This window comes from Cibotium barometz, chromosome 22 (assembly GCF_041138505.1).
Source record: "Cibotium barometz isolate CiBa-2024 chromosome 22, ASM4113850v1, whole genome shotgun sequence".
Classification (NCBI taxonomy): Eukaryota; Viridiplantae; Streptophyta; class Polypodiopsida; order Cyatheales; family Cibotiaceae; genus Cibotium; species Cibotium barometz.
In genome coordinates, this window is record NC_141067.1 from 52499635 (window position 1) to 52515060 (window position 15426).

The window sequence follows — 15426 nt, forward strand, 5'->3', positions numbered from 1 at the left end:
GGTAAGAAGTGTATGTGATAGGATAAGATGTATATGGGTTGTGATAGGGCGAGAATGGATGTGATGTAAAAGATTAGATGTGAAGGCATATGGGGTCATATGAATGGAAATGTGAAAATGGATGTAGATGTGGATGTATAGATGTGAATGGGAATGTGGATGTGGATGTATGTATGTATGTGGATGTAGATGTGGATGTATAGATGTGAATGGGAATGTGGATGTGAATGTGGATGTGGATGTATGTGAATGTGGATGTAGATGTATATGAATGTGGATGTAGATGTGGATGTATAGATGTGAATGGGAATGTGGATGTGGATGTATGTATGTATGTGGATGTAGATGTGGATGTATAGATGTGAATGGGAATGTGAATGTGGATGTGGATGTATGTATGTATATGGATGTGGATGTATGAATGAGGACGTGATAATGGATGTATGCATGTAGATGTGGATGTATAGATGTGAATGGGAATGTGAATGTGGATGTTTATGTATGTATGTATATGGATGTGGATGTATGAATGAGGACGTGATAATGGATGTATGCATGTAGATGTGGATATATAGATGTGAATATGAATGTGGATGTGGATGTGGATGTATGGATGTGTATGTATGAATGTAGATATGGGAGGTGGATGTATAAATGAGGATGTGAAAATGGAGGTATGCATGTAGATGTGGATGTATGGATGTGAATGTGGATGTGGATAAGGAGGTATGGATGTGGATATGGATGTGTATGTATGAATGTGGATATGGGATGTGGATGTATAAATGAGGATGTGAAAATGGATGTATGCATGTAAATGTGGATGTATGGATGTGAATGTGAATGTGTATGTGAATTAATGTGTCGTCGATATGAGGAAATGGATGAGAATGAGTACACATTGAATGGAATGTGGAATAAGTAATGTGGACTAAGGAGGGATAATGTGGAAAGACGAGAGTTTGATTTAGAAACTGTATTTTGTGACTGTTTGTAAATGACTGTTTTATGTCAAGAATGCTCGGGAAGTAATTTGACCGTCTTGTGGATTAAGGTCATGAAGACCTAACTGTTAAAGTTGCAACTGCTGACGGAGAGTCAATGGAGGACGTCTCGCGTAGCAAGGTCGACCGAGGTCTTGACCAGCCTCGGTTCGATTAAAATGGTGAGCTTCCGGTACGGTGGATGAGGGACCAAGGAAGCGGCCTATGAGTGAAGCGCTAGGTCACCTGCTGGGAAGGATCCTAGAGGGTGCTGACCATACGGTGCTCGGGCTCTGGGTCGTCTAGGATACCCACGCGTGCGTCGAGGAAGATATTGGAACAAGGAGTAAGAGTTGTTTTCTGAAATCGGGTATGGAACTGGTTGATTGACCTTGCTGGTCTTCAATGGATGAGTCCATGGCTCTTTATATGGATTTGTTGGTTGATCTTGCTGATCTTCAACGAGAGTCCATCTTGATAAGTGATTATATTGCCGAGTATTATGGGCTAGGAACTATTGAAAAGGCCCCTGTGTGGACAGGTGGTGAGCGTTCTAGTTGCCAATGATGCCATAGATACTCTGATAAAGGAATGATGGGAAATTGAATCAACCGGATAAATTGGAAGATTGTGATCAGTGATACTATGGTTTCATTAAAAGATTGTTAGCTGATGTTGAGAAAAAGGCAATTTCATATTGGGTGTGTAAGTGGTGTGACTAGTTTTATGTTTGCATGAACTTCTGGCTAGGGGACCTTGGAACTGTTTTCCTTGGTACCCGGGACAAAACCTAACCAAATTCCTAATTGGATCCCATCACTACAGTGGTTGGGCGGTTGACCGGTTAGGCTGGACTGATGGATCCGTAAATCGAGACTCAACTTTTGTTATTACGATAGATAAAGTAAATCCCAGACAGTAATTGTTATATGGATAGGAATCAACGGCTGTGCCTCTTGAATGGGGAAAAAAGCGTTGATCCCAATGATCCAAGTGCAAGTTTCTTCCTTGATCTGATCAAGTATCTTGAAGATGCAATTGGATCAGCTTGATCAGAAATGATCTTGACTACGTTAGAGTAAAAAGTTTTCCTGGTGGAATCACCCGTGCTTTTAGATAAAGGAAGTTTTTCCGGGTTCGGTTTTGGAACAACCGACGGATTAGTCTCTTATCCGGATATCCGTGGGTGAGGCTCCGAGTGTGGGTCCCTGTCCCGCGCATGAAGTGCTACTTCCGCTGCTAGTACCCCGAATCCGTCGCATGGTGGGGACATGGATCTCACAAAGATGGCTGTCATGACTCCAATGCAGAGTTCCACCACTTGTATGCTGGTATCCCTATATGTAGGAGTTGGAAAGATGGCTGAATATGCTGATGCGTGGATGCGTTGCTGATCCCAGCCCTCTTGGTGTAGAAACACTGAAGGAACACACTGTTGGATGCTGAACTGTATCCCCTTTGCTCCTAGGAAGGAAAACGCTGAAGAGATCCAGATGTCTATGCTGAAATGATGCGTTTCTTTATATATGGGAAATTGGTGCTGGTTGGCCAGCTTGGCTGCAGTCGGCCAGCTCTAAATATGCTCACGACTGGCCATTTAAATGCCATAAATGCTTTAAAGGCTGGTCGGCTGACTTGAATGCTGTCGGTTGCCTCCACAAGCCCGAATGCTTTTGTCTAGATGGTTAATATGATGCTACAATGCTGAATCCAACCCATACCATGTGGTATACATGCTGAAAACATTCATTTAAATGTCCATAAAATGCCTGATAAATCCTGATTAAATGCCTGATGATTCCATGCCATAAAATAATGCCATGTCACTGTACACCTGAATGGTGTGCACGTGACAGCAATGGCATGCCACATGGAAGCTCTGGAAGCAAAAGTTTGCGAGGCATAAATAGAGGCAAATTCCCAAATATCACCATTGACATCACATTGAATCACCATCCATCTGCCATCACAATCATTGAAGGCAAGCTGGGGCTGCAGTTCATGTCTGACCAATATGCAAAGACCCGAGGAATGCTTAGGACCTGCATAGTGGATATCATAGCCCCCAAAATAGCCAGCCTAGCCAGCCATAGAATGTTGGTTATATTCTTGCAAACAGAGAATGTCCGGCTGCCTGGTTAAAACATAATTCCACACTAGCCTCCACTTAGAAGGATTGCAGAGGCCCTGTACATTAAGTGTGACACAATGGAGTTTGTCAAGCATGAGGATATATACAAAGGAGGAGACCAAGAATATACAACCAAAGAGTGCTTAAGCATCAGCCATCATGGGCTGCAGCCCTTCCTTCCCTGGGTCAAAGGATAGCCCTTCCTCAGACTCACAAACAGGAATGTGTTTTTTGAGAATGGACCGTGGTTGTAGGGAGTCTTCCAAAAAGCCAAAAGTGTTTCCCAAAAAAAGAGTTAGGGAAACAAAGGCGAAGTAACATGGAAATTTTGTGGATGAAGGCCTAAGTGCTGGAGCACGTCCAAAACAAATAAGGCACCGTTTCAGAAGGGGCCATGCATCAAAGACAAGAAGCAGATGCAATCCTTCGTTTAGCAAGAGTGACAACCACAGATAAGGAACCTGTAAGACAATGCCATAGGAAAAGCTTTTTCTTGAGAGGCAATTTACTCCTCCATAAATTGTGAAGATTCTTTCGCCCCACCAAGCAAGTGATTTTGTCATATGCCAAAGAGAATTAGCATGTGAATGAATCCATGGTGATGGCTGGAGGAAAGAGTATGTCGTCCTAACCATTAGGTCACAAAGAATAACAAGACGAGAATTTGAGCCCATCGTGTACCTGCCAATCCTGTAATCTGTCCCTGTTCGATAAAGGAGGGATGGGAAGAAAAGGCTGCAACAAGTCAGCAATTTTCCTCCAAATGAACCTCTAATGCATGGCTAGTGGATAGGAAGCCATAGCCTGAGGGAAGGAAAGCATTTGACCAGTAGCATCAAGAACATCATTTATGCACCTAATCCCCAATTTGCTGAGATTGTATGCCCGAATCGGCTCTTGCAGGGCCAATGGAGAATCAAAACAGCACTCCAGTAAATGCTTTCCTGCCGAAGGGAATTGGCATGAGACAAAAGGAAGGGTGCCCAATGAGCATGCGAAAGGACCTGTTTCCAATCGCAAATAAGTGAAATGGCAAAAGGGCAGCTCGGGATAGAACCTACAAATCTGCCCAAAATGACCTCCCAGTGATCAGTGATCCATACACCATGTGCAGAAGTGCGTAAGGCCGTGCACATGGTTGCAAGCATATGAGTCCATGGCTGCGTCTAATGAATAAAGGTGAGTAGGAGAGGAATTTTCCTTGCCAAGACATGATGCGCAATATTCAGCACATTCAATCCGCCATGCATCCTCGGGGAACAAACTTTTGCCATCCGCATAAGTCTTAAAGCTTTAGCACAGAAGACTTTGTTTTCCATAACAGCTCCATAGCCTGAGACATGAAAGCAGAAGTGTCATGAGAGGTCCAATGTATCAAAGGCAAATAGTACTGAACATAGGCCATGATAATCGACTGGACAATCCGGAGCCTAACATGGAGTGGCCATGTGGAGAGCTTCCAGTAGTGGAGCTATTGTTTGTCAAAAATCCACTTTAACTATTGTTTCCTAGTGATGTACCAGCCAATAGGGTAACCAAGGTGGCGGACCACATCATAGGGTTGCATAATGTGTCCGGGCCATAAAAGAACATGCCAATCATATAAATGCAAAGGTATGAGGCTGGATTTGTCAAAATTGACATATGCAGGCTAGCAGCCATGCCATATATAGAGAGAGTGTCCATAAGAGTCTTCAACTACTGTGGAGAATTATGCTGCATAAAGAAGGAGCCATCTGCATATGCCTGAGCCATAAAGGGAGGGGCTCCAGGAATCTGAAGACCAATGAGAAGGTCCTGTGCGGTAAGATGATCCAAGTATCTGAGAAGTGGGTGAGTGGCAATGGCATATAAGAGGGCACTGAGTGGACACCCTTGTCTGACCGAACGACCCAAGGACCAAGATTGAGAAAGGTGATTGCCAAGGATGCATTGGGCTGTAGAGTCAGCATACAAGCAGTAGATGACATTAGCCATTTTTGGCCCGAATCCCATCTGAGCCATTGTCTGTGAGATAAAATCCCAGTTGACCGTGTCAAAAGCTTTAGCAAAGTCCACTTGCATAATAAAAACATCCTAGTCAGAATATTTTGCATATTCAATAGCCATGAGAGCATTGCCAATATTATCATGGATCTGTCGCCTAGGAACAAAGCCATATTGCAAGGGATGCAGACCCTCATAAAGCACTTGCAACATGCATCAATGTGATGGGCCTCCAATCCATGAGATGCTCACACAAATTCCACTTGGGGATGAGTTTAACTATGCCATGCTTCCATGATTGGGGGAGTACTCCTGTATGCCAAGCCTCATTAATCATTTGCAGGATAACACCTTTAAGGTCTTCCCAAAAGTGTAAGAAAAATTCCACCGTGAGGCCATCATACCCTGGTGCCTTACCAGTGTTGAGATGGGACAAGGCATCATCAAGCTCCACATCAGTGAAAGGCATATCAAGTTTGAGAGCTTCCTGTGGGTTGAGAATGGGAAGAACATGCTGTAAAAGAGTATCCCGAGCTTGTAATTTGTGCAAAGAAGTGGTAGCAGGGGGTGCAAACAGTTTCTGAAAATAAGAAAAGCATTCTTGTTGGAGCTCTGAGAAAGACCGAGTCCATTCACCATCCAGTTTACGAACTCTAAGAGGCAAGAGGTCTTCCTCCTGTAAGCATGTAACCCTTGAAAGAAAGATTTTGAAGAGCAGCCTTTATCCATGAATTGAGTCATCCTTGCCCGAACCTGCCACTTGGCCAATTTTCGTCAGTCACAATAGCTTGCAAGAGAGCTGTTGACTGAGAGAGAGTGTCCATTTGTTGAGAGGAGAGCGGCTGCAATTGGGAATGTGCAGTCAAGGACTGAACTACTGCTTTGGCATGCTGAACTTTAGCTCTCCAGTCAGGCATGAAATTACTCCCATATTCAGGAATAGCATGCTGAAGCCTGTCCACAAGGCGTTGCCATGCAAAATTACAGTCATAATGGACATGGGCTGTAAGAGGAATTATGGCATATCAGATTAATTGTTGAAATTGTGCATGCTGTAGGTATCCTTTATTGATATGTTTCATCCGAATGGAATGTAAAGGCATGTCATCCCCCAGGGCTGCCAAACTGAATATTCAGCCATAAAGGAGCATGGTCAGAGAGACTACAAGAGAGTGATCAACCTCAATATATGAAGACTGAAATCTGTATATTGTTGAGCATGCAGTAAATACCATCTATCCAAGTGAGCCCAGTAGTTAGTAAAGGCATTATAACGATAGGTGTAGCCCACTATTCCAGTGTGCATGGCTCTCCATAAATCTTGTGCATGTGTCATGGTAAGTAACTCCTCCCATGATCCCTTTTCAAAAGGGATCATATGAGATCTATGAGTAGTGTTGTCTGATGGCATGGGAGAGTTATTAAAGTATCCGCCAAGAAGAGCACAAGATGGCCATGGGTAAGAAGCAATTGTGACATGTGAGGCTTCGACCGTAGTAATCACAACCTTAGTCTAACTAAACTGCACTTAATGATGTTTGGGAGATAGACAAATATGTGTCAATGCAATGCAGCTATATTAGATGATGAATGCGGTTACAATGAGATCCAAAGGGATCTATGCTGTCCTAGATGATGTCTACCCCTGGAAGAGAGGGAAACATGCTGAATAATGATGAAGGATGGCTGAAAGATGGCTCTCCTAACTCCAATGCGGAGTTCCACCACTTGTATGCTGGTATCCCTCTATGTAGGAGTTGGGAAGATGGTTGAATATGCTGATGCATGGATGCGCTACTGTTCCCAGCCCTCTTGGTGTAGAAACGCTAAAGGAACACACTGTTGGATGCTGAACGGTATCCCCCTTTGCTTCTAGGAAGGAAAACGCTGAAGAGATCCAGATGTCTATGCTGAAATGATGCGTTTCTTTATATATGGGGAATTGGTGCTGGTCGGCCAGCTTGGCTGCAGTCGGTAGCCAGCTCTGATTATGCTCACGTTTGCCATTTAAATGCCATAAATGCTTTTAAGGCTGGTCGGCTGACTTGAATGCCGTCGGCTGCCTCCACAAGCCCCAATGCTTTGTCTAGATGGTTAATGTGATGCTACAATGCAGAATCCAACCCATACCATGTGGTACATGCTGAAAACATTCATTTAAATGTCCATAAAATGCCTGATAAATCTTGATTAAATGCCTGATGATGCCATGCCATAAAATAATGCCATGTCACTGTACACCTGAATGGTGTGCACGTGACATTCCCCGCTGCTAAACTGTTGCTGGGTGGTATACCTGGCAACCTTCGACTCCTCTGTGATCCTTCGCCTCCGAACCGCTGCCCCCTTCTATCTTCTGCTCTGCCTGCTGGGACTGCGGTCGTCTGCAGGAGTGAAATCCTTTGAGCCAAGACTCTATATACTGTGGGAACTGAATGGCAAATGCTACTAAAACTGCTTGGAAATACCTGAGTCACCCCTGACCTGCCTGTGGAAACCTTTCACCTACCATCTCTGTCGTTCCTTAAGCTCTGAACCTCCTGAGGCAATGTTGGACCAAAATTCCGTCTTCTATGGAAGAGAAACCCCCTGCTGCTGCCAGTTGAAGCCCAAAACTTATGTCCTCCTTTGATGATGGATGTCATTCTTTCCCAGAGAGTTCATGGGCAAACATGCATGCCTTGCAGATGCAAGATGGACTGCTAAGATGACTGCTAAGATATCTGCTATGCAAACCATGTGCAACCCTATATGCTGTGCAAGAATGCAGATGGATGGGTTACTAATGCATACCTAAGGGTGGCTTGCAAGATTTTGAGAACTGGGTTTAACTGTTCGGAAGGCGACTAACATGATGTCTAACTGAATGACTGATGGAATGAACATGATCTAAGGCTAGTTACCCTGTAACGCTCTGATACCAATGTGGCATGTGAGGCTTCGACCATAGTAATCACAACCTTAGTCTAACTAAACTACACTTAATGATGTTTAAGAGATAGACAAATATGTGTCAATGCAATGCAGCTATATTAGATGATGAATGTAGTTACAATGAGATCCAAAGGCATCTATGCTGTCCTAGATGATGTCTACCCCTGGAAGAGAGGGAAACATGCTGAATATTGATGAAGGATGGCTAAAAGATGGCTGTCCTGACTCCAATGCTGAGTTCCACCACTTGTATGCTAGAATTCTCTTTATGTAGGAGTTGGGAAGATGGCTGAATATGCTGATGCATGGATGTGCTGCTGTTCCCAGCCCTCATGGTGTAGAAACGCTGGAACACACTGTTGGATGCTGAACTGTATCCCTCTTTTCTCCTAGGAAGGAAAACGCTGAAGAGATCCAGATGTCTATGTTGAAATGATGCGTTTCTTTATATATGGGGAATTGGTGGTAGTCGGCGAGCTTGGCTGCAATCGGCCAGCTCTTAATATGCTCAGGTTTGCCATTTAAATGCCATGAATGCTTTGAAGGATGGTCGACTGACTTGAATGCCGTCGGCTGCCTCCACAAGCCCGAATGCGGTTACAATGAGATCCAAATGCATCTATGCTGTCCTAGATGATATCTACCCTTGGAAGAGAGGGAAACATGCTGAATAATGATGTCTACCCCTGGAAGAGAGAAAAACATGCTGAATAATGATGAAGGATGGCTGAAAGATGGCTGTCCTGACTCCAATGCTGAGTTCCACCACTTGTATGCTGGTATCCCTCTATGTAGGAGTTGGGAAGATGGCTGAATATGCTGATGCGTGGATGTGCTGCTGTTCCCAGCCCTCTTGGTGTAGAAACGCTGAAAGAAAACACTGTTGGATGCTGAACTGTATCCCCCTTTTCTCCTAGGAAGGAAAATGCTGAAGAGATCCAGATGTCTATGCTGAAATGATGCGCTTCTTTATATATGGGGAATTGGTGCTAGTCGGCCAGCTTGGCTGCAGTCGACCAGCTCTTAATATGCTCACGTTTGCCATTTAAATGCCATAAATGCTTTAAAGGCTGGTCGATTGACTTGAATGCTGTCGGCTGCCTCCACAAGCCCCAATGCTTTTGTCTAGATGGTTAATATGATGCTACAATGCTGAATAAAACCCATACCATGTGGTACATGTTGAAAACATTCATTTAAATGTCCATAAAATGCCTGATAAATCATGATTAGATGCCTGATGATGCCATGCGATAAAATAATGCCATGTCACTGTACACTTGAATGGTGTGCATGTGACATTCCCCGTTGCTAAATTGTTGCTAGGTGGTATACCTGGCAACCTTCGGCTCCTCTGTGATCCTTCTCCTCCGAACCGCTGCCCCCTTCTATCTTCTGCTGTGCTGGGACTGAGGTCGTCTACAGTAGTGATATCCTTTGAGCCAAGACTCTATATACTGTGGGAACTGAATGGCAAATGCTACTAAAATTGCTTGGAAATACCTGAGTCACCCCTGACCTGCCTGTGGAAACCTTTCACCTACCATCTCCGTCGTTCCTTAAGCTCTGAACCTCCTGAGGCGATGTTGGAGCAAACTTCCGTAATCTGTGGAAGAGAAACCCCCTGCTGCTGCCAGTTGAAGCCCAAAACTTATGTCCTCCTTTGATGATGGATGTCATTCTTTCCCAGAGAGTTCATGGGCAAACATGTATGCCTTGCAGATGCAAGATGGACTGCTAAGATGACTGCTAAGATATCTGCTATGCAAACCATGTGCAACCCTATATGCTGTGCAAGAATGTAGATGAATGGGTTACTAATGCATACCTAAGGGAAAATCCCTAAGGGTGGCCTACAAGATTTTGAGAACTGGGTTTAACTGTGTGGAAGCGATTAACATGATGTCTGACTTAATGACTAATAAAATGAACATGATCTAAGGCTGGTTACCCTGTAACGCTTTGATACCAATGTGGCATGTGAGGCTTCGACCGTAGTAATCACAACCTTAGTCTAACTAAACTACACTTAATGATGTTTAAGAGATAGACAAATATGTGTCAATGCAATGCAGCTATATTAGATGATGAATGCGGTTACAATGAGATCCAAAGCAATCTATGCTATCCTAGATGATGTCTACCCCTGGAAGAGAGGGAAACATGCTGAATAATGATGAAGGATGGCTGTCTTGACTCCAATGCTGAGTTCTACCACTTGTATGCTGGTATCCCTCTATGTAGGAGTTGGGAAGATGGCTGAATATGCTGATGCGTGGATGTGCTGCTGTTCCCAGCCCTCTTGGTGTAGAAACGCTGAAGGAACACACTGTTGGATGCTGAACTGTATCCCCCTTTTCTCCTAGAAAGGAAAACGCTCAAGAGATCCATACGTCTATGCTGAAACGATGCGTTTCTTTATATATGGGGAATTGGTGCTACAGTCGGCCAGCTCTGAATATGCTCACGACTGCCATTTAAATACCATAAATGCTTTAAAGGCTGGTCGGCTGACTTGAATGCTATCGGCTGCCTCCACAAGCCCCAATGCTTTTGTCTAGATGGTTAATATGATGCTACAATGCTGAATCCATGTGGTACATGCTAAAAACATTCATTTAAATGTCCATAAAATGCCTGATAAATCTTGATTAAATGCCTGATGATGCCATGCCATAAAATAATGCCATGTCCTTGTACACCTGAATGGTGTGCACGTGACTTTTCCCGCTGCTAAACTGTTGCTGGGTGGTATACCTGGCAACCTTGGACTCCTCTGTGATCCTTCTCCTCCGAACCGCTGCCCCCTTCTGTCTTCTGCTGCCAGGACTGAGGTCGTCTACAGTAGTGATATCCTTTGAGCCAAGACTCTATATACTGTGGGAACTGAATGGCAAATGCTGCTAAAATTGCTTGAAAATACCTGAGTCACCCCTGACCTGCCTGTGGAAACCTTTCACCTACCATCTCCGTCGTTCCTTAAGCTCTGAACCTCCTAAGGCGATGTTGGAGCAAACTTCCGTAATCTGTGGAAGAGAAACCCCCTGCTGCTGCCAGTTGAAGCCCAAAACTTATGTCCTCCTTTGATGATGGATGTCATTCTTTCCCAGAGAGTTCATGGGCAAACATGTATGCCTTGCAGATGCAAGATGGACTGCTAAGATGACTGCTAAGATATCTGCTATGCAAACCATGTGCAACCCTATATGCTGTGCAAGAATGCAGATGGATGGGTTACTAACGCATACCTAAGGGAAAATCCCTAAGGGTGGCTTGCAAGATTTTGAGAACTGGGTTTAACTGTGTAGAAGCGATTAACATGATGTCTGACTGAATGATTGATGGAATGAACATGATCTAAGGCTGGTTACCCTGTAACACTTTGATACCAATGTGGCATGTGAGGCTTCGACCGTAGTAATCACAACCTTAGTCTAACTAAACTACACTTAATGATGTTTAAGAGATAGACAAATATGTGTCAATGCAATGCAGCTATATTAGATGATGAATGCGGTTACAATGAGATCCAAAGGCATCTATGCTATCCTAGATGATGTCTACCCCTGGAAGAGAGGGAAACATGCTGAATAATGATGAAGGATGGCTGAAAGATGGCTATCCTGACTCCAATGCTGAGTTCCACCACTTGTATGCTGGTATCCCTCTATGTAGGAGTTGGGAAGATGGCTGAATATGCTGATGCGTGGATGCGCTGCTGTTCCCAGCCCTCTTGGTGTAGAAACGCTGAAGGAACACACTGTTGGATGCTGAACTGTATCCCCCTTTTCTCCTAGGAAGGAAAATGCTGAAGAGATCCACATGTCTATGGTGAAATGATGCGTTTCTTTATATATGGGGAATTGGTGCTAGTCGGCCAACTGAGCTGCAGTCGGCCAGCTCTAAATATGCTCACGTTTGCCATTTAAATGCCATAAATGCTTTAAAGGCTGGTCGACTGACTTGAATGCTGTCGGCTGCCTCCACAAGCCCCAATGCTTTTGTCTAGATGGTTAATATGATGCTACAATGCTGAATCCAACCCATACCATGTGGTACATGCTGAAAACATTCATTTAAATGTCCATAAAATGCCTGATAAATCTTGATTAAATGCCTGATGATGCCATGCCATAAAATAATGCCATGCCACTGTATACCTGAATGGTGTGCACGTGACAGCAATGGCATGCCACATGGAAACTCTGGAAGAAGAAGTTTGCGAGGCATAAACAGAGGCAAATTCCCAAATATCACCATTGACATCACATTGAATCACCATCCATCTGCCATCACAATCATTGAAGGCAAGCTGGGGCTGCAGTTCATGTCTGACCAATATTCAAAGACCCAAGAAATGCTTAGTACCTGCATAGTGGATATCATAGCGCCCAAAATAGCCAGCCTGGCCAGCCATAAAATGTTGGTTATGTTCTTGCAAACAGAGAATGTTCAGCTGCCTGGTAAAAAAATAATTCCATACGAGCCTCCACTTAGAAGGATTGCAGAGGCCCTGTACATTAAGAGTGACACAATGGAGTTTGTCAAGCATGAGGATATATACAAAGGAGGAGACCAAGAATATACAACCAAAGAGTGCTTAAGCATCAGCCATCATGGGCTGCAGCCCTTCCTTCCCTGGGTCAAAGGATAGCCCTTCCTCAGACTCACAAACATGAATGTGTTTTTTGAGAATGGACCGTGGTTGTAGGGAGTCTGCCAAAAAGCCAAAAGTGTTTCCCAAAAAAAGAGTTAGGGAAACGAAGGCGAAGTAACATGGAAATTTTGCAGATGAAGGCCTTAGTGCTGGAGCACGTCCAAAACAAATGAGGCACCGTTTCAGAAGGGGCCATGCATCAAAGACAAGAAGCAGATGTAATCCTTCGTTTAGCAAGAGTGACAACCACAAATAAGGAACCTGTAAGACAACGCCATAGGAAAAGCTTTTTCTTGAGAGGCAATTTACTCCTCCATAAATTGTGAAGATTCTTTCGCCACCAAGCAAGTGATTTTGTCATATGCCAAAGAGAATTAGCATGTGAATGAATCCATGGTGATGGCTGGAGGAAAGAGTATGTCGTCCGAACCCGTTAGGTCAGAAAGAATAACAGGACGAGAATTTGAGCCCATCGGAATCCTATAATCTGTCCCTGTTAGATAAAGGAGGGATGGGAAGAAAAGGCTGCAGCAAGTCAGCAATTTTCCTCCAAATTGTTGAGATATCGAGCTCGTCTAGTGAGGCAGTGGACACTGATGACCCGCCTGGGGGATAGGCCCCACACTTACACCACTGGCATGGTTGGTGAGATCTTGGGTGATATGTGGCCACCCAGTGGGATGATAGGCTGTGTGACAGCCATTCTAGAGACTGGCATAGTTATAGCACCAGCTCATTTAGTCGGGTTCACACTATAGAGAACCCGTGTATGTATTTGGTTGAGTACCTTTCATATTGTGTGTACTCTTATTCTTGTATATGGTGTGTTGAGTGTTGAGTAGAGAAGTAGAAGATTTTCAGCCTCTCACCTTGTATGATCTCTATTAGGGTTTTGTGAGTGTGTGTGTGTGCTTGAAAGAGCTCAAGCTCTCTTCCCCCCTGCATCTTTTCATGGTATCAGAGCCTGGTTTGTGCTAAGGGCTGAGCTGCAAGCAAAAGAACCACAGGAAGCGGTACGAGGGTAAGAGCTTCAACTACTCTTCCCTATTGTGTTGGTGACTACACCCTTGTCGGGAGCTCTACGGGAGGCACCGGCAAACGGTCTCTAATTGAGGAGCTTTCTTCGCGGGAGTAAAGCTATAGGGCATCTATACAGTCCTATATCGGACTAAAATTTTCGGGCCGAAAACGCGTTTCAGGCGCATCTGGACCTCCGTTTTTCAGAAAGCAGGCGATTTCGAGCACTGCGGGAGTAAGTCATCGATTCTCTGCAGAACTCTGTTTTAAGAACTGCAGGAAGAAAGATTGACTGTGCAGACACTGTGGGTGCTACAAAGAGGTCTACAGTTGCCATTGGGTGTATGTATGCACATTGAAGTCACTGTTTGTGACATTTGAGAGTACTACAGTACCGCTGTGCAGAAAATACAACAGTTTGTGCAGAAAAACCAGAGTGCAGTTTTTGGTAAAATTGTGTGTTTGGCAAGATGTCAAATGATGGGATAACTCAGATTGTGGCTGAGAAGCTTGACAAGAATAACTTCCATGCTTGCAGGTTCAGGTTGACAAATTTCCTGATGGGAAAAGGCTATTGGGACTACATAGAAGGTGAGCATGAAGAGGCACCGGAGATACCGCATATAAATCCGACTACTGCAGATGTGAAAGAGTTTAAAGACTGGAACCAAGGAGCCAGGAAGGTTATGTATTGGCTCTCCATTGGTATACAGGACACCATGATTGGGCACATTCAGGATGCCAAGTCCCCCAAGGAGGTGTGGGACACCTTGGTAAAGCTTTATGAAACAAATACCAAGGCACGTAAGATACAGTTGAAGAATGAACTTCATACTGTGGAGAAAAAGAGCATGTCTGTGAATGATTATGCGTTGAAGATAAAGGGTATTGTGGAATCCCTTGCATCTATTGGTGTGTCAGTAGATGATGATGATAAGGTGGAGGTCTGTCTACGTGGTCTCGGGCCACAATACAAGGCATTCAAGACGTCTATTCAGACTCGGGAAAACATTTCCAACTTTATAGATTTGGTGTCTATGCTGATTATCGAAGAGAAGAACTTGGGTGAAGACCAACAGTCTTCACAAAGTAAAAACAGTTCAGAGCAACAGGCCTTCTACACGAGTTCAGGAAGAGGACGAGGTAGAGGAGGCCGTGGACGCGGTCAAGGAGGTGGCCGAATAGGTAATCAGAATTATGGCCAGCAGCAGCAGCAACAACAACAGTCCCAGAATCAACAACAACAACAACACGCAGGTGGAAGAGGCAAATTCAGAGGCAGTGGGAGTCAAAGAGGCCGTGGAAATTGGCAAAGGCAATATAATGATGCACGTGAATGCTATTATTGTGGTAAGCCTGGACATGTGCAAGCAGAATGTTATAAGAAGCAGGCTGACATGCAAAATGGAAAAGTGCAGCAAAACAACTATGCATCCTCCTCAAGCAGAAATAACGAGGATAATGAAAGGTTGTTTGTTATGCAGCATGTCGTGAATGCCATGATGCAGAGATCTTTGATGTAAAGATCTTGCTAAGGCAGAAGTTTGAGATGAAGGATCTGGGGGAGCTCAGATATTTCTTGGGCATTGAGGTGATTAGGTCACCACATGGTATTGGATTACTGCAGAGATAGTATGGCTTGGACATGTTGTCCAAATATGGTATGACACGCTGTGAGCCTATTTCTGTGCCATTGGATCAGAATGGCAAGTTGAGTG